At 46.4% G+C, this 27,991-nt stretch overlaps 1 long non-coding RNA gene across 2 annotated transcripts in view; it reads right to left on the minus strand.

Moving 5' to 3' along the window:
• LOC102404915 overlaps positions 1–25,320 on the minus strand; it is a 77,301-nt gene extending 51,981 nt beyond the window's left edge. Inside the window, exons 1-4 of one of the 2 annotated variants that reach the window (XR_006545972.2) lie at positions 24,258–25,320; positions 23,516–23,594; positions 21,418–21,541; positions 9,710–9,824 (exon numbers count right to left, since the gene is read on the minus strand). This is a non-coding gene — a long non-coding RNA (uncharacterized LOC102404915). Of the gene's footprint in view, positions 1–8,342; positions 9,825–21,417; positions 21,542–23,515; positions 23,595–24,257 lie in introns of those variants that run through there. The other variant, XR_003104463.3, reaches the window with a different exon arrangement.
• Between the last annotated feature and the right edge of the window lie 2,671 nt (positions 25,321–27,991).

Here is a 27,991-nt window from a genome sequence, read left to right on the forward strand (position 1 = left end):
AGAGGGAAATGTGAGAGAAAAGGGCGAGAGGTCAAACAGACAAACAAGCTTCTGTCCGTGGACCACTCCGGCAGGGAGCTGAAGGGTGTTCCAGACGCTGCGCTGTCCTGCGATGACCCGCACTCCGTCCACCTTTTCCTGCCACTCAACCTTTGCCCAGACCACCCCTCATGCAAGACTGCCCTGCCTCGGGCACAATACCATGCCTTTTCTCTCCTCTAATTAGGGGATCAAGGTCCACCCACTTGATGGCCCTCGACATGATTCTCCTGATGAGAACAAGTCAAAGGGTCTTCTTTATTTTGAGAGATGCTAGAGCACGGACTGGAGTTGCCTAGATGGGAGGGCAGACCATGAAGGCACAGGAGACAGACCACGCGAAGTCAGATGTAGAAAAGAGATTGGCTTCGTGGCTATCTGGCAGGATTTCTTTTCTAGCTTCACCTCTGAGTGAGACTTCTGTGGGCCTATAGGGTGAGAGGAGACAAGGAGCCTTATAAGGAAAAAGGATGTGAACACACGTCCTCTGTCTGTGGAGGAGAGACGGTGAGAAGGCATTTGAGAATAGGTAACAGATAGAGGAAATGTTTACATTCGGAGATTTGTGTTTGGTTGAAGTTGCTTTTGGTAAGGCCTACAGTGACTGTAACAGATTTCAGCGTCCTCAGGGATGATTTTCCCTTATTACCATCCCAAGCCTGCTGCATCTGTCAGAATGTAGCCAACCCTCTTTCACTTAAAAGGAGAGGATTTTCTGTTTAAGTCAATACCTATGTAACTTCATTCATCAAATGAAAACAGAGCCATCATTTAAAAAACACTGCACCCTGAAGAGAATAGTACCTCTATGCTTGCAGAAACCAGTATGAACTCCCCAAAACTAGAAGCAGTTATCACGAAGTGAAAAACTTCTCTTCAAAAACAAACTCTGATCAATGAAACCAAAAGTTGAATCTTTGAAAAGATCAACAAAATTTACATACCTTTAGCTAGACTAACCAAGAAAGAGAGAAGTCTCAAATTACTCAAAATCAGAAACAAAAGCACTACCAACTTTTCAGAAATAAACGGGCTTGTAAGAGAATACTATGAACAGTCATATGCCAATAAATTAGATAACCTAGATGAAATGAACAAATTCCTGGAAACGCACAAACTACCAAGACTCAAGCAGAAAAAGAAAGATACAGAGTCAGTAATTAAACAAAATAAACTTCCAACAAAGAAAACCCAGGACCACATGGCTTTATTAGTGAAGTCTTCCAAATATTAAAAGAATTAACACCAATCTTTCTCAAACTTTTTCAAAAAGAAAAACAGGGAACACTTTCTAATGCCAAACAAAATCACAAGGAAAAAACAAACAAACAAACTATAGCCAAATTCAGAGTTAAATTGAAGAAAGTAGGGAAAACTACTAGACCATTCAGGTATGACCTAAATCAAATCCCTTATGATTATACAGTTGAAGTGAGAAATAGATTTAAAGGCCTAGATCTGATAGATAGAGTGCCTGATGAACTATGGAATGAGGTTCGTGACATTGTACAGGAGACAGGGATCAAGACCATCCCCATGGAAAAGAAATGCAAAAAAGCAAAATGGCTGTCTGGGGAGGCCTTACAAATAGCTCTGAAAGGAAGAGAAGCGAAAAGCAAAGGAGAAAAGGAAAGATATAAACATCTGAATGCAGAGTTCCAAAGAATAGAAAGAAGAGATAAGAAAGCCTTCCTCAGCGATCAATGCAGAGGAAAACAACAGAATGGGAAAGACTAGGGATCTTTTCAAAAAAATCAGAGATACCAAAGGAACATTTCATGCAAAGATGAGCTCGATAAAGGACAGAAATGGTATGGACCTAACAGAAGCAGAAGATATTAAGAAGGGATGGCAAGAATACACAGAAGAACTGTACAAATAAGATCTTCACGACTCAGATAATCACGATGGTGTGATCACTGACCTAGAGCCAGACATCCTGGAATGTGAAGTCAAGTGGACCTTAGAAAGCATCACTACGAACAAAGCTAGTGGAGGTGATGGAATTCCAGTTGAACTATTCCAAATCCTGAAAGATGATGCTGTGAAAGTGCTGCACTCAATATGCCAGCAAATTTGGAAAACTCAGCAGTGGTCACAGGACTGGAAAAGGTCAGTTTTCATTCCAATCCCAAAGAAAGGCAATGCCAAAGAATGCTCAAACTACCGCACAATTGCACTCATCTCACACGCTAGTAAAGTAATGCTCAAAATTCTCCAAGCCAGGCTTCAGCAATATGTGAACCGTGAACTTCCTGATGTTCAAGCTGGTTTTAGAAAAGGCAGAGGAACCAGAGATCAAATTGCCAACATCTGCTGGATCATGGAAAAAGAAAGAGAGTTCCAGAAAAACATCTATTTCTGCTTTATTGACTATGCCAAAGCCTGTGACTGTGTGGATCACAATAAACTGTGGAAAATTCTGAAAGAGATGGGAATACCAGAACACCTGATCTGCCTCTTGAGAAATTTGTATGCAGGTCAGGAAGCAACAGTTAGAACTGGACATGGAACAACAGACTGGTTCCAAATAGGAAAAGGAGTTCGTCAAGGCTGTATATTATCACCCTGTTTATTTAACTTATATGCAGACTACATCATGAGAAACGCTGGACTGGAAGAAACACAAGCTGGAATCAAGATTGCTGGGAGAAATATCAATCACCTCAGATATGCAGATGACACCACCCTTATGGCAGAAAGTGAAGAGGAACTCAAAAGCCTCTTGATGAAAGTGAAAGTGGAGAATGAAAAAGTTGGCTTAAAGCTCAACGTTCAGAAAACAAAGATCATGGCATCCGGTCCCACCACTTCGTGGGAAATAGATGGGGAAACAGTGGAAACAGTGTCAGACTTTATTTTTTGGGCTCCAAAATCACTGCAGACGGTGACTGCAGCCATGAAATTAAAAGACGCTTACTCCTTGGTAGGAAAGTTATGACCAACCTAGACAGCATATTCAAAAGCAGAGACATTACTTTGCCAACAAAGGTTCGTCTAGTCAAGGCTATGATTTTTCCTGTGGTCATGTATGGATGTGAGAGTTGGACTGTGAAGAAGGCTGAGTGCCAAAGAATTGATGCTTTTGAACTGTGGTGTTGGAGAAGACTCTTGAGAGTCCCTTGGACTGCAAGGAGATCCAACCAGTCCATTCTGAAGGAGATCAGCCCTGGGATTTCTTTGGAAGGAATGATGCTAAAGCTGAAACTCCAGTACTTTGACCACCTCATGTGAAGAGCTGACTCATTGGAAAAGACTCTGATGCTGGGAGGGATTGGGGGCAGGAGGAGAAGGGGACAACAGAGGATGAGATGGCTGGATGGCATCGCTGACTCGATGGACGTGAGTCTCAGTGAACTCCGGGAGTTGGTGATGGACAGGGAGGCCTGGCGTGCTGCGATTCATAGAGTCGCAAAGAGTCAGACACGACTGAGCAACTGATCTGATCTGATCTGATCTGATAGTATCTCTTATGAATATAGATGCAAAAATTCTCAACAAAATACTAGTAAACTGAACCTAGCAATATAATTAAAGGATTATACATCGATGCCAAGTGGTAGTCATCCAAGGAAGGCAAGGTTGGTCAGAATAAATCAAGGTAATATACCATATTAATAGAATAAAGGGGAGAAAGCCACATGATCATATTAATAAACGCAGAAAGAGAATCTGACAAAACCCATCATCTTCCATGATAAAAACATACAACAAACTAGGAACAGAAATTAACTTCCTCAACCTGATAAGGAGAATATATGAAGAACTTACAGCTAACAAACTCACTCAGTGGTGAAAGACTGGACACTTTCTTTCTTTCTAAGATTAGGTACAAGACAGAAACGTCTATTCTCACCACTTCTATCCAACAATGTACTGGAATACTTAGGAACAGATTTAGCCAAGAAAGTGTAAGATGTGCACCCTGAAAACTCTGAAACTTTGCTGAGAGAAATCAAGGAAAACCTAAGTAAATGAAAAATGATATCTATGGTTATCCATGACCATAGATAAAAAGCCTTAATGTTGTTAAAATGGTAATAGCTCCCCAATGAATCAATACAACTCTATCAAAATTATAACCGTCTTTTTTTATTTTTATTTTTGACAGAAATGGACAACCTGATGCTAAATTTCATAAGGAAATGCAAGGTATGTGAATAGTCAAAATCTTGAAAAACAAAGAAGACATACTCCTGATACCAAAACTTATTGAAAAACAATAAAAATCAAACTGTGTGATACTGGCATCAAGACAGACATACAGATGGATGGGACAGAACTGAGAGTACAAAAATAAACCTATACATCTATGGTCAATTGATTTTCAACAAGGTTACCAAGACCATTCGATGTGAAAGAACAGTCTTCTCCACTAACAGCGCTGCAGCAGCTGGGTATCCAAGCACAGAAGAATTAAGTCAGGTCCCCTACCTTATACCATTTGTGTATTTCAGTCGCTCAGTTGTGTCCAACTCTGAGACCCTATGGACTGCAGCTCACCAGGATCCCCTGTCCCTGGGATTTGCCAGGCAAGAATACTAGAGTGGGCGGCCATTTCCTCCTCCAGGGAATCTTCCCAACCCAGGGATTGGATCGAATCCTCGTCACCTCCATTGACAGATGGATTCTTTACCCCTGAGCCACCTGGGAAGCCCTCACTTTATACCATATTCAGCAAGTTAACTCAAAGTGGATCAAAAATGTAAATGTAAGAGCTAAAACCATAAGAGGAAAAAAAAAGGAATAAATCCCTATGACTTGGATTAGGCTGTGGTTTCTTAAATGTGACAGTAAGAGCACAAGCAACAAAAGAAAAAAAGAACTAGATAAACTGTATTTCAACAAAATTTAAAAATCTGTGCTTCAAACAATGCACCTTTGAAGCACCACCAAGAAAATGAAAAATGTAAGTCTTATGTACTGAAGGTGTGTGTCCTGAAATTCATATGTTGAAACTCTACCCACTAAATACTGAGGTGCTTGCAGGGGGGCCTTTGAGAAGTAATCAGGGTTAGATGCAGCCACTAGGGTGGGGCCCTCACAAATGGGATTTGTGCCCTCTGCGGGTCTGAGAGGGCATGGAGGGTGCAATGAGAAGGTGGCCATCTGTGATCTTGAAGCGTGTTCTCACCAGAACCCAACAGGCCAGAACCCTGATCTCACAGCTTCCAGCCAGAGCTACACAATACAAATCTCTGTTGTTTGTAAACCACCCAGTTAGCGGTGCTTTATTACAGCAGCCTGAACCAACTAAGACAACAACCCAGAGAATCACAGTAAGTGTTTGAAAATCATACCTCTGACAAAAGTCTAGAATTCAGAATCTATGAAGAAATCTCACAAAGCAATAAAATGACAGATCACCCAATTAGAATATATGCAAAAAGCCGGAGCAGACGTTCATCTAAGGAAAATGAACCAACGGCCGACAAACACGTGAGAAGATGTTCATCATCGCTATTCATTAGGAATATGTAAATCAAAGTCATAATCTGATGATTTCACTTCACACCTACCAGGATGGCCATAATTTAAAAATGAGGAATACAAGTATTGATGTAGGCATGGAGATATTGGAAGCCTCATTCATTGCTGATGGGAATATAACATGGTGTAAACACTGCGAGAAACATTTTGGCAGTTCCTTAAAAGCTGAAACACAGAATCACCCTATGACTCAGAATCTCACTCCTAGGTATATACTGAAAACTGACAGAATCATATATCCACAGAAAAGCTTGCAGAAAAACGTCCAGAGCAGCATGACTCACACCACCCAACAGGTAGAAACAATCCACATGTCCATCAGCTAAAGAACTGACAGAATAAATATGGTATATACAAAGGCTGGAGCATCATTCAGTCATATAAGCGAACAGAACACTGACACGTGCTCCAACATAGACAAATCCTGGAAGCGTAGTGCGAAGTGAACGAAGTCAAATGCAATCGGCCATGCAGCGTACGAGTCTATTTATGGTAGATACACAGTGCAGTAAATGCACAGAATGGGCAAATCCATGGAGACATGAGGTAGTGCAGTGGTTGCCAGTGGATGGGGGGATGGGGAATACTGGGAGGGAAGTGATTTCTTTTTGGGGTGATGGAAATATTTTAGAATGACTGCAGAACACTATAAATATACCATAAACCACTGGATCGTATATTTTAAAAGGGCTAAAATGTTTTCTTCTATAAAGTTATTTCGAAAACAATAGCAAACTTTGATCTGGGAAGGTGAACTGTCAACACGACCCCTCTGCCGTTTTGTTCTGGGTTATTCCTTTTCCTTGCGTCAGCTGCTCCCTATGCCACTTCCCATCACCTGCGTCCCACCAGACTCTGTCGCTCCCACACTGACCTCTCCTTTTCCCAGCACACCAGGTGAATCCCCCCTTCCAGGTCCTTCTGCACTGGCGATTGGGGGCTCCTGCCAAGAACCTCCTGCTCCTGGTCTGGGCATCAGTGGTTTCTTTTCCTTTTGTGGTCACAGTTCAAATGTCCCCCATAAGAGAGACCTTCCTTGAAAACTAAAATCGATCCCATTGCACCAGGAGGTGCTGGAAGGTTTGAGTTTGCCCCTCTGGGTCCCATCCACCCCTCCCCTTCTTCTGTGCAAAGAAGGCTGATCTTTACGGACAACAGTAGGCTCCTGGGACCTCAGGCTACAGGCTGGATCTGGCCACTGGATGTGCTCACAGGTAGTCGTGGGCATAAGGGGTGTGGGTCAGAGTATTGATGCCCCATGCAGTCCCTGCTGAGGGTCTCCAGTTCACCCTGAACCTGCCCACACCTACATAAATAGTCCTTTATAGAATTCTCCTTAATTATTCAATTTGTGCTGTCTGTCTTCTGATATATGTGTGTTGATGTGTGTGTGTGTCCTGTTATATATTCTCTACAATAACTTTAAATATCTACATTTTTATCAAGCTCTCCCTCTAGGAGAGTAAACCTCACGAGGGGAGACAGCCTGCCTGGCTTTTTCACAACCATAGCCTGGGTGCCTGAAACTGTGCTCAGCAGAAAATACGTGCCTATGAATATATTTGAATACTTAATATATTGTTTTTACTGTCGCTCAGTCACTCAGTCTTGTCCGACTCTTTGTGACCCCATCGACTGCAGCACACCAGGCTTCCCTGTCCTTTCCTGTCTCCTGAACTTTGCTCAAACTCATGTCAATGATGCCATCCAACCATCTCACTCTCTGTCACCCCCTTCTCATCATTTGCAATTATTTTATCAAGGGAAACCTACATATTGCTAATGGATCAGGTCCCCTACATTTCTTCAACTGACTTAAGCTCCCAGGCAGCAAGGTTTCTGAGCTCATGCTCATTTTCCTTAACCCCTTTGGCTCTAGAGAGCTGCAACACAGGGTTACAAACGAGTTACTCTCTGGAATGGATTTAGCTGTAAACCCCTTCTGTTACAGGTTAATAAAATCTAGGAAATTACCTCTGAACAGCCAGAAATACATTGTGGGCAAATGAGGAGACAGCTGAGAAATAAGGATTTGAGTTTTCAACGTTTATGTTTGCTTTCACTCCTAATAAATATTTAAGTTAGATTGAATTTAACTTAACTTGATGACTATTTAAGTTTAATAGTCATCTGTTTATAGCAGTACTTTGTGCAAATTTTTAGTTAAGAATCTTTGGCTCTTAACCAAAATGCATTTAAAAAAAAAAACCACCTTTCTCCTACTATAAATTTGTAATTCCACATTCACTTATGTAATTGTTGTATGAAATCAATTTCAGTTGTATTTCTTTTGCAGAAGCACAGATGGGAAAGGACTCATTTGCATTTGGAATTTACTTGGTACAGTTGACAGCCAAAATGAGAAATTGTGATAGTCAGAATAACGACCTCCCTTCCCCCCACAAAAAAACGGTGCAGTCCTAATGCCGAGAGCATGTGACTCTATTACTTGGCATGGGAAATGGGAATGAAGGTTGCAGATGGAATTAAGACTGCTAATCAGCCGACCCTAAAATAGGTGATCTCGTACGACCTGGATGGGCTCAGTGTAAACAGAAAGGTCCTTCAAGGTGGAAGAGGGAGGTGGAATCAGGGGGTTGTGAGGTGAGGAGGACTCCGCCCACCATTGCTGGCTCTGAAGACGGAGGAAGGGCCACAAGCCAAAGGGCACAGTGACCTCTAGAAGCTAAAAAAGGCAAGGAAATTAGTTTTCTAATTCTCTCCTAGAGCTGCCAAAGGAACACAACTATGCTGATTTTAGCCTAGGGAGACCCATGTCCAACTTCTGAAGTCCAGAAGAGTAAGATAACTAATTCGTGTTGTTTCACGCCAAGCTGGTGATAGTGTGTTACTGCAACAAGAGAACATCAGTGTAGACATACCCGCATTCTCCGTTTTAGAGGGGCAGCCTGTGCCCCTCCTCTAAACTAGGTATTATTATTTTTTGTGGGACATTTCAATCCTGCAAACATGAGTACAGAGTCATTTGGGTAGACTTCTGGCTTTTTTTTTTTAACAAGTCTATAATACATTCCAAATATTCCCATCAAAATGGGAGGTGCCCCTAAGTTAAGTTGGGTTAATCTTCCAATTCCCAGCTCTTTTGCAAGAAGCAAAGGAGAAAACAAAAATCTCCAAGCACCCCAAAGTGTACAGCAACAATGCAGATTGTGTGGCCTTTGCTCTTCCTGCCCAGCACAGTGGTGAGCTGCAAGAAAAGGGGTTAATACGCACAAGGAAGGTAAGACTTGAGTTGTGAGGGAAGAGCAGCTCCCTAGAGCAGTACGTTATTTGCAAAGTACATTTTCCTGCTTCCACGGTGTGCAGGGAACCTGGGCTTCCTGACATGTTGCAGCTAGCTCAGACGCTCCGACAGAGCCAAATGACTCAGTCCCTGGACCACTACCAATGTTTTCGGGATTGAATCCTGCACTTATTTTCTGAGGAACAATGTTGAACTGGTCTCTGTGGCACTGTGTCAACTGACATCACCCTTTAATTGCAGATATGTCACGGCAGACTACCACCAATACCGAGTGAAGGATCCCAGGACGAGTTAAACGGTGCAGTGCAGGCTGTGGTGCGTTTCCCATATTCTTGGCCTGGCAGAAGGTCCAGGCCATGAAGATGTGGGCTATTCAAGCCTGCTCACTCTGACCTCGAAAATGCTCAAACAGGTTGAATCACATTTATCTACCAAGTACAAAGCAAGTCGGTGTGACAGTCTCTCTGAAGGGCACCTTACTCTGCTTTCATCTATTTTAAGTAACTCCCACGAATCAAATAGTGCTTGAAACACACACAAGCTAGGTTCACACCAAAAGCATTTTTATGTCTCCCTGTGGACGACTAATGTATATGCCATGAATTATGGGACTCAGGATAAGCTACTGCTTAGGGATTGTGAAAGTGAATATTTACGTGGAGGATGAAATCTTGAGCCCAGTGGCCTTTGAATGTAACATCCTGTGAAGGAGACTGTGCCCATACTTGTTTTCAATACCAGATCAGGAGTGGATACAAAGAGAATTGACCTTTGTATGAGTCCTTTACACAACTGTCCATCCAGATGTGACCTCACACATAGTCATCAGCTGGCTTTTAATAAGACACTTGACATAAAGAACAAGAGCTGCCTTTATGAACTTGGAAAGGCAAAAGTCAGTCATCTCTTTCATACCTGTGAGAACTGAGGTTGAGGACTCCCTGGATAAACGGTCCTCGTGAAGTTCTTACGAGGCTCTTTAGTTCTCAGGGAACGAAGCTGATAGACCTGCAGCAGCCTTGATGAAGGTCTGGAGAAGAAAGCAAATGGAAAAACTCACAGTGCTATGTGGGCCTTCGCATTTTCCTGGAGAGAGAATATAGTCCTCTGGTGATGGGCACACGTCTCCCCTTTTTATGCGTGCATGTGTAGAAGAGTATGGGGCAGTGGGCATGCATGCTAGGTCGCTGCAGTAGAGTCCTACTCTTCGTTACCCTATGCACTGTAGCCGGCCAGGCTCTTCCAGCCATGGAATTCTCCAGGCAAGAATACTGGAGTCAGTAGCCATGCCCTACTCCAGGGTATCTTTCCAACCCAGGGATCAAACCCAGGTCTCCTGAGTCTCCTGCATTGGCAGGTGGGTTCTTTACCACTAGTGCCAACCTGAAGTGGGTACTCTCCTCAGAGGTGAGACACTGATTAATTACCAGGGACATCACATGCCAGGGAACTCACCAACCTATGTCCTCAACAGATAAATCACACTTCCCTTTTATTATGACAACACTCTGTTCTAAGCCAAGTACTAGACATTTTTCCATGTATTATTTCATGACCACTTCTCTGCCATGTTCTTTTTCTAAAGTGTCCCCCCAAAGCCCCAGGAATTTGGCCAACACTGCGTTGGATGGCCTGATAGTGTCTATGTCTGCAAAGCTACTATATTAAGGCTAATGTGTATACTGTTTAAGTTAAGGTTGGGTTTGAAAAAGAACCTGGATCATCTGATGCTTGTGTTCGATACTCTGCCACTTGAGATGACTTCAGATTCTTAGGCTAAAATAAGATATCAAGGCTGGCAGAATGATCTCTGCACAGTTCAAATAAATTGGTGAAAAGAAAAATAAACATAATCCTCCCCAATTCTGCTGTGTTTAGTTTATAAAATCTTACTATCTGCCTTAAGCTTAGGCATTTCCTAGAAGAGTTTTCAAAGTGTGCTCCTTGTGGAACTTACCAGGTCAAGGTCTTTGGCAGGGTGGTGAGGCTTCACAAGTCTAAACTGCTGACAACCCCCAGGGGAACACCCATTCACAGGACAGCTTTAAAACCACTGTTCGGAGGCTACAGTCAGTCTCAAGCTCTGATAGCTAGGGTCCCTCCCTCTCCCCCTTCTGCCCTCCCTCCCCTCTTTGTTTCTCCGTCTCTCTCTCTCTCCGTCCCATGATTTTCAATTCTTTAATGCTTTAGTCTCTTCTTTTCTCCCATATTTTTCTGTCAAAGTTTACTTTTGTCCGTGTGCCAATGAGAATTGAGAGGACAATTAAATCAAATGTAGGTAGGTGGGCAGGTAGGTTTAATGACATGAAGAATAAAATGTATTCTTCAGACTTTTTTTCCATGAAGAGCAAGCTATTTCTTTAGAAAACTTCCTTGGCAAGCTGGAGGGAGAGAAGCCAAGGCCCTCAGGGGCCTCAATTTGAACAGCAAGGCTCTGCAGGGGGCAGAGAGAGGAATGTGTTTATTGCTCCTGAGCAGAGGAGGGGAGATAAGGGAGGATGAGGGGCAGGAGGAAGAGAGCCAGTAAGATTGGGGGTGGGGGTGGGGGGCGGTGCTCACAAACCACAGTCTGTCCACTCCCAGCACTTGCACCAAATGTAAATAAATGTTGGTGGAGTCTGAGTCAACAGTGGTGCGGAATCAACAATGAGGGCCGAATTCTACATTTTGGTGGATGCATGAGAGAACCAATCTAGGGAGCCACAGAGAAGCGCGAGGCATTGCAGCCCAGATACTCAGACACTTCTGTAAATCTAAGGGAGGGCTTGAGATTGGCAGGCACAAGTCAGGACCTGAGGGTCTGAATCAAGTTTAAAGATCTCTTAGGAAGAGAGTTAACTGGGAGTTATCAGAAGATGGGAACACTTCTGAGAGTTAGAGGGAGCATCTGAAAGATGCAAAGACAGGAGGCATATTTCGGGAAACAACCAAAGAGGCCTCGGGTATCTTGAGTTCACGGGAAAGTGAGTAAACACCATGGAGCTGGCTCAGAAGGTCCCCCTAAACTATGCTCAGGCAGCTGGGGAACAGAGAAGAAGGGGAAAGAGACGCGACTGCATCTGGAGGAGAAGCTCCAGAAACGCGAGCCTTCACGTCTGTGAGAAGATCAATACTGGCGGCCTTAGGTAAAAGACGAAGATAGATTCAGTTTTATAGTAGATTCATATAAATAACCAACACTGGGTTCACAGGAATTTTTTAAAAACGAATAAAGGAAAGAAGCCAGGAAAAAGGATGCGAGGGAGGGAGCGAGGGAGGGAGGAAGTGAAGGAGGAAAGAAGGAAGGAGCGGGGAGTTGGTTTGGAGCCGCCTGTTCTCTGCTGCCTTCCTCAATGACTGAGGGTAGGATTCAAAACGCTAGGACTGAGCCCTGTATGAGGTCCCCTGGAAGGAGGAACTCCCCTCCCTGCAGACAGAGGTTGAGGCCAGGCAAGGCCAGGCTGTCCTGGGCAGCCCTGGGCCTTTGGCCATAAGTAGGGTCATGCAGGAGCCTGGTGGGCTGCAGTCCATGGGGTCGTGAAGAGTTGGACACGACTGAGCGACTTCACTTTCACTTTTCCCTTTCATGCACTGGAGAAGGAAATGGCAACCCACTCCAGTGTTCTTGCCTGGAGAATCCTAGGGACGGGGAGCCTGGTGGGCTGCCGTCTATGGGGTCGCACAGAGTCGGACACGAGTGAAGCGACTTAGCAGCAGCAGGGTCATGCAGTTACAACTGATATTGTTTCATTTTCTTTATAGCAAAAACCAGAGTCGAAACTTCCACAGAACAAAGCAAAAGCGAGCAACAGCCACAATGGTAACAACGCTCTCCCATTGTGGAGAGGAGACTCTGAATGGAGGTGGGGACAGCACCCGTGAATTTGACCCCACAGGCCAGCCTTGTGTGTCACTACACCGTCTGCCTGAGGAGAGTGAGCTCAGGTCTGGAGAAGCATAAGGGAAAGGAGGCTGAAGCCAAGGCAGACGCTGCAGGCTTGGGTATCGCCCGCTGCTGATACACTGAAGAAGAGAGAGGTCAGGCCGGGGGGACACCCACCATGTCCCCCCAGCTTGGAGATCTCCTCCAGATTTCTGTTAGTGAAGCTAAGGCAACAGACAACCTCACAATGATGATGATACTATCCAACAACGCTACCATAGCAGTGACTGCCTTCTTTAAAAGCCCCAAAGCCCTAAAAGACAAGTTGGTCTTCATATCTTGAACGATTGCAAAATGCCTCTCCCCCTCCCCTCTGTCATCTTTCTGAGAGGACTGTTCCCTCTGAATGAGTCATTCCAATAGGAATGCTAATGCATTTGACATGTGTCAACATCAGCCTGAAGAAAAGCTGTTGGATGGTTTTACTGGCACACGCAGCGCGGGGCACGGATGACGCGTGTTTGCCTCAGCCTGACACTCACACGGCATATTCAAAGCCGATCGCTTGTGGGATCCTGACACTGGTCCAGTGAAGGAGTCCTGCTCGCCATGCTCGCCAATTACGTTCCTGCCGCCCCTTCTTTTAGCGAAAGGAGGGCCTTTCCTTTCTTGAATCAGAAATTTGTACAGAGACTGTCCTCCACGCAGATACTGGCGGTATGAAAATAAAGCATTTGGAATAACATGCCAAACTGGGAGTACAGGGCGAGACACAATACTGGATGTGAAGATGCAGGTGTTTGCACTCAGATAATCGTGGCTTTCTGACTTTTCAGTTTGCTCTTATGTAACAAGTGCAAAAATGACATAGTGTGGCCTCAGTCAATGTAGGCACTGCTCATATATTAACTTGCTATGAGACCCACTCCCTAGGGACGTTGTCCCCTGGGACTGGCTTCTGGTTGCCCCAGTCATGGGAGGCACTGGCTGGAGTCTGGCGGCTGGGAGGTGAAGACCTGCCAGAGGGATTCTTGCCCGCTCTGTGCTGTGCTGGATGTCTCAAGCAAGGCTTGTCCCTCCTTCACCATTCCCGCCCCACCCAAGGAGCCTCCACCACCCAATTTGCCATCGTGCAGCCTGGCTTTTGAGTCCGGATGAGATCTCGTCCTGCCTTTGTCCCTGCAGCCCTAGGGGTGGCAGGAGACCCCAGATGTCACCCACCCCTGCTTGCCTTATGTTGACACCTTCAGACCCTGTAAATCTACATCCCATAGTGAATTTTTGCTATTGGGCCCCTGGCTCTGACTCTTCTTTCTGACAGGCTGGAGTGTGACTGGTCCAGAACATTCCACAGGGCCACGTGAATGCAGGGTTGGAATGTCAGCGTGCTGTTATCTGACTTGCGTCTTTTCAGTTCGTTTCCTGTCGGCCCGAAGAACGTTCTCAAAATTACGTGGACTCTCAGATGGTGTTCCATTCAAACTTTCAGGGCATGCAGTTTTTATTAACATTGTTGGCAAATGATTATCCCTAGGAATGAAAAAATGCCCAAGACCCTGAGGGATTTATAGTCTGGGGTGGGGGGCGTAGCTGAGGACACGTTTCAGACGATTCTGAACTCGGGTAGGGAGACACTTCTCCAAACCAGAAAGGGCAGCACGTCTTGGTAAAGTAACCACTCCTCTCTTGGGTGGCCCTGGGCTCTCCGTCTGCTGGGGTACTGTGTGTCTTTCACAAGACGGGCTCTGCTTCACTCCCAGTTGACACGGGAGCTTGGCAGGATGCTTGGATTAGGTGTTCCCTTGTTCCTGAGACTTGTTACATTCAAGAGAGAATTCAGTCCCAGCCTGGAGGACTTTGCTCCAGGGAAGGTGAGGCCCAGCTTTTCTGGAACTACGAGACAAGCTGTACCAAGGGAGAAACGGCTCCCAGGTCTCAGTGTGATCGTGCCGTGAGCTCCGACACGTACCCATGGATGGCAGCTTTTGGAGGTGCGGTGAGGTCAAAGCATACCAAGCTCCACGGTGGACACCTGGGTCTCCCGGGTGCCAAAAGAAGCATATCCACAAGGCCACCTAAAAACTTGGCCAAGAAAATTAGTGATGGGCGTACCTCATAAAACATTTAAGTTTGGGCTCATTTCAGTTAAGCCTCTCAGAGCCTCAGGTGCCTGTCCAAAGCTTTCCTGAGCCTGAACTCTTGGAACCAAGCAAGTTTGCCAAGACCTGCACAAACATGCTTTCCCATGAGAAGTCTGGCAGGAAGAACCCCCTCATCTCCACTCCAGTCTAAAAAGATCCCAGCTGAAAACTACAAAAAGTACCTCCCAAACATTTCTAAACTCTGAAAAGTCTGGATTTCAGTTTAACCAGCAATGCCCAATATCTGCTCTTTATTGAGGGGTGGGGTGGGGTGGGGTGGGGAGGGTGAGAGCTCAAAACGTATCTTTCTGTCCCAGATGAATATGTCATATAACATGGAGGCAGAATGTCTCCATGAGGCAGATAACCAGTGAAGGGCATGGTGCAAAATGTGGTTCTTTCTTTCCTATTCTGAGTTGAAAACTGTGGGTTGCATTGAGTTAGATTGGGGGGTGAGTTCAGGCCAGAGTGGGTTGGCTTCCTCTTACTTCCTACCGTCATTAAAAGCCTTTATCTAATATATTTAATGACAGTGATAGTAACAATATAATAACTGACATTAATGGAACTCAGATCAACCCTGTGCTGAGCACTTTAGAAGTGATTATCTTATTTTATCCTCATAGCTACTCTATGGGCTGGGTGCTGACTACCTACACTGTAACAGACAAGAGAAACAGGCCATGCGAGGCTACATTACTTGTCTGAATTCACCACTGTTAAGAGGCAGGAACTGAATTTGGGTCTCTCCAGTTATAGAGTATGAACTCCTAAACATTTTGCTGGTTGGCTCTCCCCTCAGATGCTTTATCGTAACCAGGAACAAAGCTATCATCTAAATAAATGAAGCTGGTTCCGCTCATAAGAAAATGGGCATGAAAAAGCTTTGAGAGCAGCGAAGCCTCACAGAAAGGTTAAGAATTATAATTACTATAGAGAAAGAAATTCTACTGTGTGGGAGGAATGGCAGACAAGGGAGAGTGGGGAAGATATTGATCATGAAATGAAAAGAACTGTATCTTGGAAACATATCAATGTAACGATTATGAATATGTAAAACTTAAGCATTCAAGGACTGGAAGGGAGAAATAAGGAGAAGTGAGGGGGGTATTAATTTGTGGGGAGGTGTGAAAATGGGCACAGATCTTTTCTTTCTCTGATTCAGATTTCCATTAGGTCATCTGTGCAAATTAAAAAAGATCCTCGGAATCCTCATCAAGAACCGGGCATTCAGGACTGTTGTGTGGTTAACCACAGCCCTGCAGACACAGGCTTGGCATGTCAGGGCTATGTGACTGAACAGCACTTGGAGGGAGGGCATATTCTACATGGCAAATGTCTGTATTCTTTCGCTGAGCCACGCTCTGAGATGTCACCCTTATGACAAGGAAAACCCTGGAAGAGGAGAAAGAACACAAACTTCGTGCCTTGACTTTAAAAAGGCTACAGGCTCTTCTGCATGTTCTTAGAAACATTAGTTGCACGGGATCTCACATTTGAAAGTGCGTGAGAATCACCCGGCAATCCTTTAAGACCGGAGACTCTCAAAGATTCATACCTAGACGTTTGTGACACAGAAGTCCAGTGGGGACGGGGAATCTGTATTGTTAACCCCTGCCCTAGTTTAACAAACCCTTCAGGAGACCCGGGTTGTCGACCCCTGGGTCAGGAAGATCCTCTAGAAATGGCAATGGCAACCCACTTCACTATTCTTGCCTGGGAAACTCCATGGACAGCGGAGCCTGGAGGGCTACAGTCTAAGGGGGTGCAAAGAGTCAGACGTGACTGAGCATGCACTCACACGCACACAGGTGGTTGGGATGTCAGTGGCCTGCAGACCACGACGGGACAGAGGAATTCACAGCTCAAGTGAGAGGAAAATTAGGCCCTAATTTTCACGAGTGTGGAAACTGATGTTCGTTGTGTGTCATTATAACTGAGCTCATTCTTAGAAAACCATATTTTTCACATTGGTGGATGAAGTGACTTTGGGGGAAGCCATATATGCTTAGCACTATGTGATCTCAAATCATATACACAGAATACCTTTATAGAGCAGGATTATTTTGCAGATAAGAGAACTACAGATTAGGAAGGTTTAAGTATTTTGAGTGAGGTCATACAGCTAAAAAGTGTGGGGTCAGGATTCTAAAGCAATATGTACACTGAGGCCTTTCTAGTCTGCCATGCGCCTTCTAAACCTCTGTTCAGGTGAAATGCACGATGCACCCACGACTGAAATAACAGTTATCTGGGAGAAAAAGTGGACACTATAAACAGAACGATCAAATTCACAGAGCCCATGCACACTGGCCTTCTCGGGGAATGTCAGCCCTGAGGGCTGGGTCCCATGGTTCAAGCCGTCTACTCTAGGGTCGCTGCAGGCACCTTCCTACTGGTGCGTTGTCTCTTACTACTCTTCCCCATCTGGGACTCAACCAGCGGCTGCTACTGACTAACCGCCACGACAGAGCAGAAGCTTAATACCTCCTGTACCCTGGCTTGATTTTATCAGAGTCATGAAAATGGGGGCAGGGGGGAGCATACCCTCTGCAATGAAAACTTCCCTTCCATAAATTTTAATAACATTTCATTTTTTATGATTATCAAAAGAGCGTATCAATTTTTTCAGTGGATATTTATGGAATTCTAAGGCTGTGTGCCAGGGAGGGAAGGGGGTTTAGATTTCTGAACAAGGCAAAGCTCTGCCCTTGGGAAGCTTATATTCAAGAGGATGGAGCACCAGTGACATGTAGGAAAGAAACAATTGAGTACATAAGATGTTGGAAAACGTCAGCGTGGAGAAGAATAAAGCAGAGGAAGAAAGATAAGGAAGGGAGAGTGGTCTGCATGTTAGTTACACGTATTCATACATATTAATGTGTAGGTGAGGAGGGCCTGGTAACCCACTCCAGTATCCTTGCCTGGAGAATCCCGTGAATGGAGGAGCATGGCGGGCAACGGTTCATAGGGTCGCAAAGAGCTGGACACGACTGAGTGACGTAGCACACACGACGTATAGATACTTTTGAAAACTTTGAACACTCTGAAAAGAATATAAAACACCACCCAGAATCCTACTACACAGAGACAACCACTGCTGACAGTTTGGCCCATTTTCTTTCAGACCTCTTTTCTCTACTGAATTGTGATCACATTCTGCCTGCTTTCTTAGTGTAATCTGCACTTTTTTAACCTAACAGGCCACAGTCATTCTCCCACGTCATTAACATGATTTCATCGTTAAAGGTTTGCAGAGTGCCACTGGAGGAAGGCACTAGAATTGATTTAGCTATTTCCTCCGTTGTTGGTCATTTAGATGATTTCGTATTCTTCCCAGTACGAATAACATGCTGACGCTCTTTCTTACCTCTAAGCCGTAGTGTGGATATCTGAGTGTTTTTCCAGAATACATTTATGTATTTTTGAGTCTGTTTTCTGAGGTTCTTGACGGGTGTTGCTAAACTGCCCCCCAGAAACAGGGTGTAGCAAAGCCTTTCCTAAACTCTCTCAAGAGTTTTGTTTCGGGCATGCACTTAATTTACCACCCACCCCACCTTGAGGGTCCAGGCCTTCCAGGTCTCAGGAGACAATATGCATGTGCCACTCCCTGGTGTGGCCCCTGAAAGGACCCTTGCCATCTGCGAGGTGAAGGAGAATGCCTCTGACCACATGGGCCAGGACCTGAAGAGGTGACTTTCCTCCCTTCCCCCAACCTTTGCTTGAGTGAGTCTTAATCTATTCTGGGCCTCTTGGGGCCCCCCTCCAGGAGGCTGTAATCACAGCACTAACCTGTGTTCACATTTCCCATTATCGAGCAGAAATCCCCCTGTGCATCAACATAGCCTGGCTGCTTCCTAATGGCCCCAGCTCCCAACTTCTAATGGCCCCGTCCTCATTTCTCCCAAGAGCCAGCTCTTTTTGTTAGTGTTTTAAGATTCCTGGTCCAGACGAAATTTCCCCCATGATGTCCATCTGGCCAAATTGAAGGTGAGCCAGCAGTGAGACAGAGAGACGCGTGTGTCTGCGTCAATAGGACAGAGGAACATCCAGGGCTATCCATCTTCCGTCTCCTCTGGTGACGCCCCACCGCCCCCGCCTTGTCTGAGACGTGGGGCTGAGCGACGATGTCCCTAATTGCCAGTGCCATGCTGCAGGGAAGGGGCAGACGCTGGGACTCTGCTCAGTCTCCCCTCCAGCCCTGACAGCACAAGAAGACGCTGCTTTTCTGTTTGTGGGTCAAACCCCTCCAGAGTGCGGGTCTTCCCCTTTGCAATTTACTACATCAGAACTGCAATCTTCAGAGGAGATGTTACCAAGGGCAACAGGGACTCTCTGGACGAAGGTCCTTGCCGGGGTCTGAGCTAGCTGGGCCTCAACAAGGAGGCCCTTACCCACTCTTGACCTCAACTGCTTCCTCAAAACGGATAGAATGCCATGCTGATGTAGAGAGTCATGCTCAGAAGTGATTACCAAGCATGCTGCTAGCACAAACATAATGATTGTTTTAAAAAAGGGAAAATATTATAAGCACTGGACCCTGCCAGCATCTCCATTTTTTTTTTTTTTTTCCGTTCCTCTGAAGCCACCTGGGGATCAAGTTTTGCATTTCCCCCTCCTTGATCAAGGCGAGAGATTATTCCCATGTGCTCTCCACGGCCAACTACTAAGTACACGGTTTCAGGCTAGGCACCCACTTCCAGGAAGACAGAGGCAGGGGAGTAAAGGAAAAATAAAAGTTCTTGTGCTGCAAATTCAAGAACTTATCTCTGAACTTGGATTTAACTGTTAAAAGTGTTAGTCACTCGGTCGTGTCTGACTCATGGACTGTGGACCATCAGACTCCTCTGTCCATGGGATTTCCCAGACAAGAATACTGGAGTGGGTAGCCATTCCCTTCTCCAGGGGATCTTTACAACCAGGGGATTGAACCCTGGTCTCCCACACTGCAGGCAGATTCTTTGCCGTCTGAGCCACCAGGGGAATCCATGTTAACTGTTAACCAGTAATTAAATAATGCAAACAAAGAAGAGTCTTCTTTCCAAATCCTTAAAGGCTTCCTGGGGAGCAGACTGGAGCCTCTTTGAGCGACAAAGAGCCACAGGAGCCTCTTTCTGTGCTTCTAGCATCCTGCCTCACTCAGGTTTCAGGCAAAAGTCGCTCACTGGCCCAACAACTAGGACGGTGCGTTTCGTGGTTCCAGGGATTCTGTTGGTGCCAGAGGCTCAGCAGCGAGCAAACTAGAGAAAGCTCCCTGCTTCATGGAGCTTCCACTCTAGAGGACTGAAGGCAGGTCAGCCACCAGGAAAGAGCGAAACGAGAGAGGAGCTTCAGGGCAGCGCTCTGCTTGCAGGAAATTCACAAAGAAGGCAACTCAGTCAGTGGAGGTAGCAGCTGATGGGCAGCCATGCCTCTCCTCCGTCCGCTGTTCCATTCGCAGGCTGCTGCTAAGTCACTTTAGTCGTGTCCGACTCTGTGCGACCCCACAGACAGCAGCCCACCAGGCTCCCCCATCCCTGGGATTCTCCAGGCAAGAACACTGGAGTGGGTTGCCATTTCCTTCTCCAATGTATGAAAGTGAAAAGTCAAAGTGAAGTCACTCAGTCATGTCCGACTCTTCGCGACCCCATGGACTGCAGCCCACCAGGCTCCTCCATCCATGGGATTTTCCAGGAGCCAGAGAGAATTTCTTGAAGGGAAATCGGATCTTCAGCATAATAACCCTGGGAATCTGACATTTCACTCCTGGTCCTTTACACAGTGTCTTCTTCTATCTACTAGACGTCCTTCTATCTACTACACGTCCTGAAAGCGGGCATAGGGCTGCACCGTTAACTTCCTCCTTGCGGTGTAGCCCACAGCAGGGGCTCAGCAAATGTTTGCTGAATGGATGGAAAGATGGATGGATGAACTAAGAAAGGCTCTATTTGAGGAGGCCACTGTCACTGACGCTTAGGAGAGGCTCCAGCTACTTCATATTCATCAGGGAAGCACCTGGAAGCAACTGGAGAGGTAATAAACAAGAAGCCAAGCCTATGGACTTGGGAAGCTGGCTCCATGACCTTGCACCACCAACCCAGGCACAGAGCCTGGAAAGGTGACCCCAGAGCCTTCCTTTAGTGGTATTAGGTCTAGAATGGTTTCCACGGGGAGATCACCAAGAAGTATGATTGACTCAATTCTTTAACATCATAATTCCAATTCCTAGAAGGTAAGAGAGGTCTTACAGAATGATGGGAATGTAGCCCCTCCGAAGCTCTTAGACACTTAGATTAGGATCTCTATGATGGTACTCTGGGTTCTGCCTTTATCATCTCCAAGTAAGGCGCTGGTAGTACACGTGATTCTTTCTACTCACCAACTCGGTTCAAACCTTCACTGAGGATCTCTGTTAAGAAGGTCAGGCTTTCTGCTTGGGCCAATCGGAGGTCTTGAGGCAGAGGCACTTTTTGAATCAAAGTTAACCTGGCTTTATCCAAAAGGCCGTGAATCCTTTATTAGAGGAGAGACTGAGGTCCAGGCTGGACATGTCAGTGGTGTTACACAGGTTTCCCCCAGAAAGTAGAGCATACCTCCGAAAACATTTTTAAGTAGAAACACTAGATTGAAGAAGCAATTACCTGTCCTCCTAAGAGCAAAAGTCCTCTTCAGATCTCTTCCAGTTAGTGAAAACAGGTATCAGTGCAGGTCATCCTAAACCGAACTTGCAAAATGCATAGGAGTCTCTTATCTGTAGATCAAACACTGGATAAGAATTGAAAAGAAGAAAGTTGCTCTCAAATGCTGTCCACATCTGACCTTTTGTAAGCCTACGACATAAAACCCTCACTCTCTGAGTTCTCAAAGGGGACTTTCTCCTCTTCTGCATCCATGTCACACACTGGGAGTCAGGACCCAAGGGTTTTCTAGGCCTTTTTAAACTCATCTGCAAAGAGAGGTTGAACAGTTCTATCTCCTAGTGTGGTTGTAAGGGTCCCCAGGGGGTCACACTTAGGAAACACCAGGTTCCCATTCAGCATTTAATAAATCATGGAGGCATCTGAAGGTGAGTACTTTCAGTTCTGGGGCACTGAAATTTTAATATTTCTTAATAATACTAACTACACCGGGCCAAGGCAGAGATTGGTAGGACTCCAGTGCTCCTCCTGGTCCCTGGTTAGGGAAACGGTGAACAACATGTTGATTTTATCACTTTGGTGACCTGTACACCCACCTAGCAAGACCAGGCCTCAGCGTGTAGTCTCAATTTCTCGATTTAGGAGAAAGACCCATATTCTGAGAGAAGCTTATTTTTACGAGTCTCATAAAAAAGTAATTTCCCACCCATGGAGAGTGGTCTGGACTGTAAGAGGCCCTGCTAAATGATATAGGGATATCAGACACCACAGAGGACATGTGCCTGTGCTGGTTCTTCTTTCTACCCACCCTCACCCTAGCCTCCACGCTATGTCCATCTATGAAACCTCAGCTCAAACATCACCTCCTCTGTGAAGGCTGCCTTGATTGCTCTAAATGACTAAGTTCTTTTCAACTCTGTGGTGATGTCATGTATGTATGTCTCCCTTGTAACATGATAACAGTGTAACTTCGGGTTTGTGATGGGGTTTGGGTAACACTGTTTTTCTCACTTGACTGCAAACATGGGGCTGGGAGTCCCCAGTGCCCACCACAGGGGCAGAGCACCCTCCAAGAAATGCTGGTGGAAGGAGAAAAGATCCGCGTGGCTCTTGGCTACAAAGAGCACTGAAAGCAGGCGAGACACAGCATCATGTGGGTTGGTGTCTCACTGCCCTGCGAGGCTTGGGAGGAAGCAGAGGTTGCAACTGGAGGGATTCAGGTTAGCATTCAGGAAGGAAGCAAGCCGCTCGGCAAACATTCTCTCAAATCCTGGGCCGCGGAAAGAGTTACAGTGGGCCACCAGGGCCGAATCAGCCTCTACAAACACAACAATCTGCTCAGCCCCAACCCTGATTTTTATTTTTCCGTAGGTTTTACAGAAAAGTTTTCGAAGATAAACTTTACGGTGAAAGATTATGAGCAGGGTTTTGGCGAGGCTTCTTAAGCCAGGGGTATTTAAGGAAGGAGACAGTCCTATCTTTCTGGGACCCAGGGAGTCTCTGGGGCTGGGTGGTGCTGGACCAGCTCTCGGGGGCTGGGTAACACTGGGTAAAGTTCAAACACACCTCCTTTAAGCCATCAGAAGAGAAACACCCCTTGTTGGCTTCTGCTGTGTTAGGGGAAGAGGGGGGCACGGCCGGCGAAGGGAAGAGGGAAGGCTAGTTGGGGCCTTTCTGATCAGCCTCTTAGGCAACAGCAGACTGAGTACAGACACGCTTCCCCGAGGTGCCAGGCTCAGAACAAGGGCTAGGGTGGTAGGCAGTCTTCTGCCAGGTAGAAATCAGCCTTGCCAGCAGACGCTCCTCCACCAGTCAATCCCGCTCCCGGCTGAGGGCCCACTTTCCAGGCAGTTTGCACACACACAAAAACACAGGGCTGAGTGCATTTCTCACCAACATTTTTCTCCTGCATTCTCAATCCTTAAGTTTTGCTGTTGTTTTAAATTCCTAATTCATACACCATGGCGCCCTTGTCCAGTAGAGAACCTCCTAGCGAGCGGGCCTGGAGAGGAGGGGAAGTCTCCCCGCCAGCCAGGGGTCTGCCAGGGTGTTACTGTGTGACCTTGGCCAGGCACACGGCCTCGCTGCACTCTGTCCTCACCTTTAGTCGGGTTAATTTTGCCTGCTGTGTTGACCACACCAGTGGTGAAGCCGTAAGAAGGAGAACTGGAAGGAAGCCCCTGAAAACAAAGAGAAAGGAAACTTGGTAAGACAAACACATTTTGTCACCTGCTGAACTGGAAGGTTCTTCCTAACCCTGGGAACTAGTGACTCCCAGCACGCAGGTGGGTTGATGCAACGCAGTCACGTGTCAGAGGAATGCCTTCACAGGCTTGCTGTACCTGGCAGGGGTGGGGCATGCCTAGACTGGGGACCCAGGATCCCCTATACATCAGGGGCTAGCTTAGGGCTGTGCAACAGCTGGAGCCAAGGACACTCTCGGCTTCAAGTCCTGCTTCTGTCTGGCCGCTGGGAGCCAAGAGCTCCGCTGCTGAGTGCCTCAGTTTACCCATCTACACCAAGTTTTAAATCATGGCAACTGCTTAGCAGCAAAAGCAGAGTCTGCTACAGCATCTAAGTACGGCAAATGACAGCTATTATTATTTTACTACTGATGTTATTATCAACCCGAAGTACCCGAAGTACCCAGTGCCGTCTACACCTCAATTCTCTTTCCCTATTATCCAGGCAATTTCCCTCCTGAAAAATTTCTAAACTGAGGACCAGCTTTGTGGCAAGGAAACTGTTCAGCAATGCCAAAGTGCTCCTGAACCAGTGTTTGTATGGGGTGCGGGTTGGGGTGGGGAGGACCTTCGGGGTGGGGTGGGGTGGGGGGCATTTACCTTTTGGAAGGGACCCAGAGGCCAGTTAGAGATTGGTGGGGGCCGGGGGGAGGAGAGGAGAAGGGAGGGCAAGAGAAGCTGCCCGTGCCCTCGCGCAAGTTCGCCGAGTTTGATAAAGTTATTAAAACATAAAACTCGCACTGGCTCCGGGAGGGATAAATAAATAAATAAATAAATGCAATAAAACAGCCCGCGCACCCCGCGCCGTTGCCCCGGGCGGTGCAAAGGCAGGAGGGCGAGGGAGCTCGGAGAAGAGGAACGAGTCGGACAGGTGAACCAACCTCCCTGGGCGCGGTGCAAGGAGGCGGCAGCCCCGCCCGGGCTCGCCCCCCAGCTCAGCGCCGGGCCCGCCTCTAGGGGGTGGAAAAAAAAAAAAAAGGCCGGAGGGGGAAAAAGCCAACCCGGGGGAGGGCGGAGCCCGCACGGGCCTCGTGCACCATTGGTCCATCCGCGTAGCAACAGCCGCGTGCCGACCAATGGGAGCCGCGGGCCGCGCTCCAGGAACCTGGTGGGCAGACAGAGCCCCGTCCCAGGCAGGAAAACAAACCCAGGCGCTCTTCAGGCTTCAGCGCGAACTTTTCCTTCTTTCTCTCCCTCCCTTCCCCCTTTCCCCTTGCAACTCGTCTTCACCTTTAGTCGACACTTGCCTGAGTACCCCAAACTCGACGCCTTTTCGAAGGTCATCCCTTCCCACTCCCTAGGGAGAAAACCTCATTCATGGTAAAAAGCGAAGGACCTTGGAAACGGTTGGTCGGGCTTTCAAATCCCACTGGGTCCCCATCACCAGCGGCCCTTGGCAAACTTGAGTTACAATAGCTTCGCTTTTAATAGTGTGGTTGTTGTTTGAACAGATCTGCAAGGTCTGTGCCCAAAGGAAGGGCGCTTTGAACATCTTTTGTGTGCCAGGCTTTGTTCTCGCGGTTTTATGTCTTGCTGCTTTTAATGCTCCTTGTAACTCTGGGAAATGAATCGCCCTGTCTCCATGTGAAAGGTGGGATGTTGAAGTTCAAAATGAACAACGGAAGTGTCCAAGCAGGCACCCTTGGTATGTGGTCTAGCAGGACTCAAACCCAGGCAAAGATCACTCCAGTTCCTTGACATCACACACCTCCAGGAGCATGCATCCGTGTAAGATACCCTAAAGAAAAACGGTACAGGGTGTGGGGAGCTGACCTCGGAGTCCCTGTCTGCTACCAAACCAGGGTGTGACCTGCACAATCGCATGAGGTCTTGGCAATGAGAAGGTCTCATCTCACATTCGGTTTCAGGCTCTGTTATTGCTATTTCGAAATTCTTAAAGATTTAAAGACCGGCCCGTGTGTTTTCATTTTGCGCTGGGCCTGCGAATTAGGTAACCAGCTGTGCCTCCAGGGATAAGAAGCTTCTAGGACAGTTCTGTGAGGACAGCTTATTTCAGCGTCTCAGAGGAAACACACTGGGGAGTTTAGACCTTAAGTAAAGGAGAAGACTTGTAAGTGTCTCCCTCTCTCTCTCTCTCTCTCACACACACACACACATGCTTCTGCACACACCCTGCAGATTAGTCTGTTTTATTACACTGTAACTGTAATTTGAGTCCCCAGTCTATTAAATGGGAGTGTATATATTTATGGCTGTGTTTATGTGTGTGTGCGTGCGCCTGCGTGTGCTTGCTGGGAGAGGGAATAGGGGATTGGGGAATTTACGACACACAGGCACAGCCCTGATTATTGACTCTACTCCTTCCCTTTGGAGACATTACAAGGGATTTGAACCAGGCCCTGCTTTTATGAAATACATACTTGGGAGGTTTTGGAGAGGTGGCAAATGCTGGTCTGTGTGAGACGGAGGATGGGGTGGCGCCAGGTTCTCTGGGAGGAGACAAGCCTTGAATACACCATCCGCGGGGCCTGGCAGAAAACCCACACAGTCCTGCATCTGGATTTACCCCCAAATCCAAGTCCTCTTTCCTGGCGAAAAGAAAGGCCTGGTCTTTATTCTCCCAATTGTGCTGACTTGACTCTCTAAGTTAGGAGATTATGGATGAATCACCAATGGTGTGAAAGTCTGGAATAAACGAGAAGAAAGTGTGCATGTGTCCCTGACACTGATTTTGGCAACCAGGATGTAAATTGCGTGCAGTCAGGGTTGTAAGGGCCTCCGAGATGGCTGATAATTTTGGAGACCTGTGTTTGTTTTGTGGTGAAGGAAACTGAGGCCCACGGAACTAAGCCCAGTCCTGCAGGCTAAAGAGCTGGGCAGTAGAGGTCTAAGTGGGTTAGAGTCCACTTCTCCTGACTTCCATTCCAGGCTTCTTTCTTGCTTTCATTTCTGTGTGAGCAGAAAAATGCCATAAAGCATTACATAATCAGTTCGTGTGGGGAAAGGTTAATTTGATGAACAGCAATATGGGGTCAAAGGGGAGGGTAACTAACATTTATTAGTGCCTGGAACTTGCCCCTGCTTTGCCTACATGGTCTCATTTAACTGAATCTTCAGGACAACATTGAGAGAACATAGGTAATATTATTTTTATGTAACCGATGGGAAAAATGAGTCCCAGACTCATGGTATAACTTGCCGAGGGTTCTACACCTTGTAAATGGATTAGCCGAGATATGAACTCAGTTCTTCTTAATCCCTGAATAGCAGAACGAAATTATTTAGGTCATATGGCTCCATGGCAGTTAGTGTTAATGACAATATAAACTAGAGAAATGAGTCAATACCTGCCAAACAGAATCTGTCTGTTGTGGTCAACATAAACTAACTTTGGGTTATTAGTTACTCTTAATTCAGCTTTGTCTCTATTTTTTGTGGGCTTTCTGGTGATGCTGTGCCCCCATTCATGCTGAAACTACAGATCTACTAAAAATCTCAGTCCAACCAAAATATGTCTAATGATTTTCTTGGTGGGTTTTTCAGGGGGAAAAAAAAAGAGCAAATGGATTCACTGATTAAATCGTTTGATTCTAGGTGAAACTGGCAAATACTGGCAGCTATTGTGATGACAAAGACTTCCCCGAGGCTTCTTCTCACAGTTAATGGAGACTCAGTGGATGCAAAGCTTACAACTATGAAAACAATACCTGTGTGACCTGGGAAACAGATCAATAGAACTGTAGGGCCCTCACAAGATATAGCTGATTCCCAACCCCCAAATCTGTGAAGGTGACTTTATTTGGAAGAGAGTCTTTGAAGATATAAATGAGGACCTCAAGATGAGATGTTCCTGGATTTAAGGTGGGCCCTAACCCCAATGATAGGTGTCCTTATAAAAGGAGAGGATACATAGAGTAAAGATGGCAATGTGGAGATGGTCACAGTCTAAGTGTCAATCAGCAGAGGGACGGATAAAGAAGATGTCTCACACACACACACACACACAGAGGAATACTGTTGAGCCATGAAAAAGACACCATGCCATTCACAGCAAATGGATAAACTTAGAGATTATCACGGAGAAGGCGATGGCACCCCACTCCAGTGTTCTTGCCTGGAAAATCCCATGGACAGAGGAGCCTGGTGGGCTGCAGTCCATGGGGTCGCAAGGAGTTGGACATGACTGAGTGACTTCACTTTCACTTTTCACTTTCCTGCATTGGAGAAGGAAATGGCAACCCACTCCAGTGTTCTTGCCTGGAGAATCCCAGGGACGGGGAAGCCTGGTGGGCTGCTGTCTGAGGGGTCGCACAGAGTCGGACACGACTGAAGTGACTCAGCAGCAGCAGCAGCAGCAGCAGAGATTATCATGC

This window comes from Bubalus bubalis, chromosome 18 (genome assembly GCF_019923935.1).
Source record: "Bubalus bubalis isolate 160015118507 breed Murrah chromosome 18, NDDB_SH_1, whole genome shotgun sequence".
Classification (NCBI taxonomy): Eukaryota; Metazoa; Chordata; class Mammalia; order Artiodactyla; family Bovidae; genus Bubalus; species Bubalus bubalis.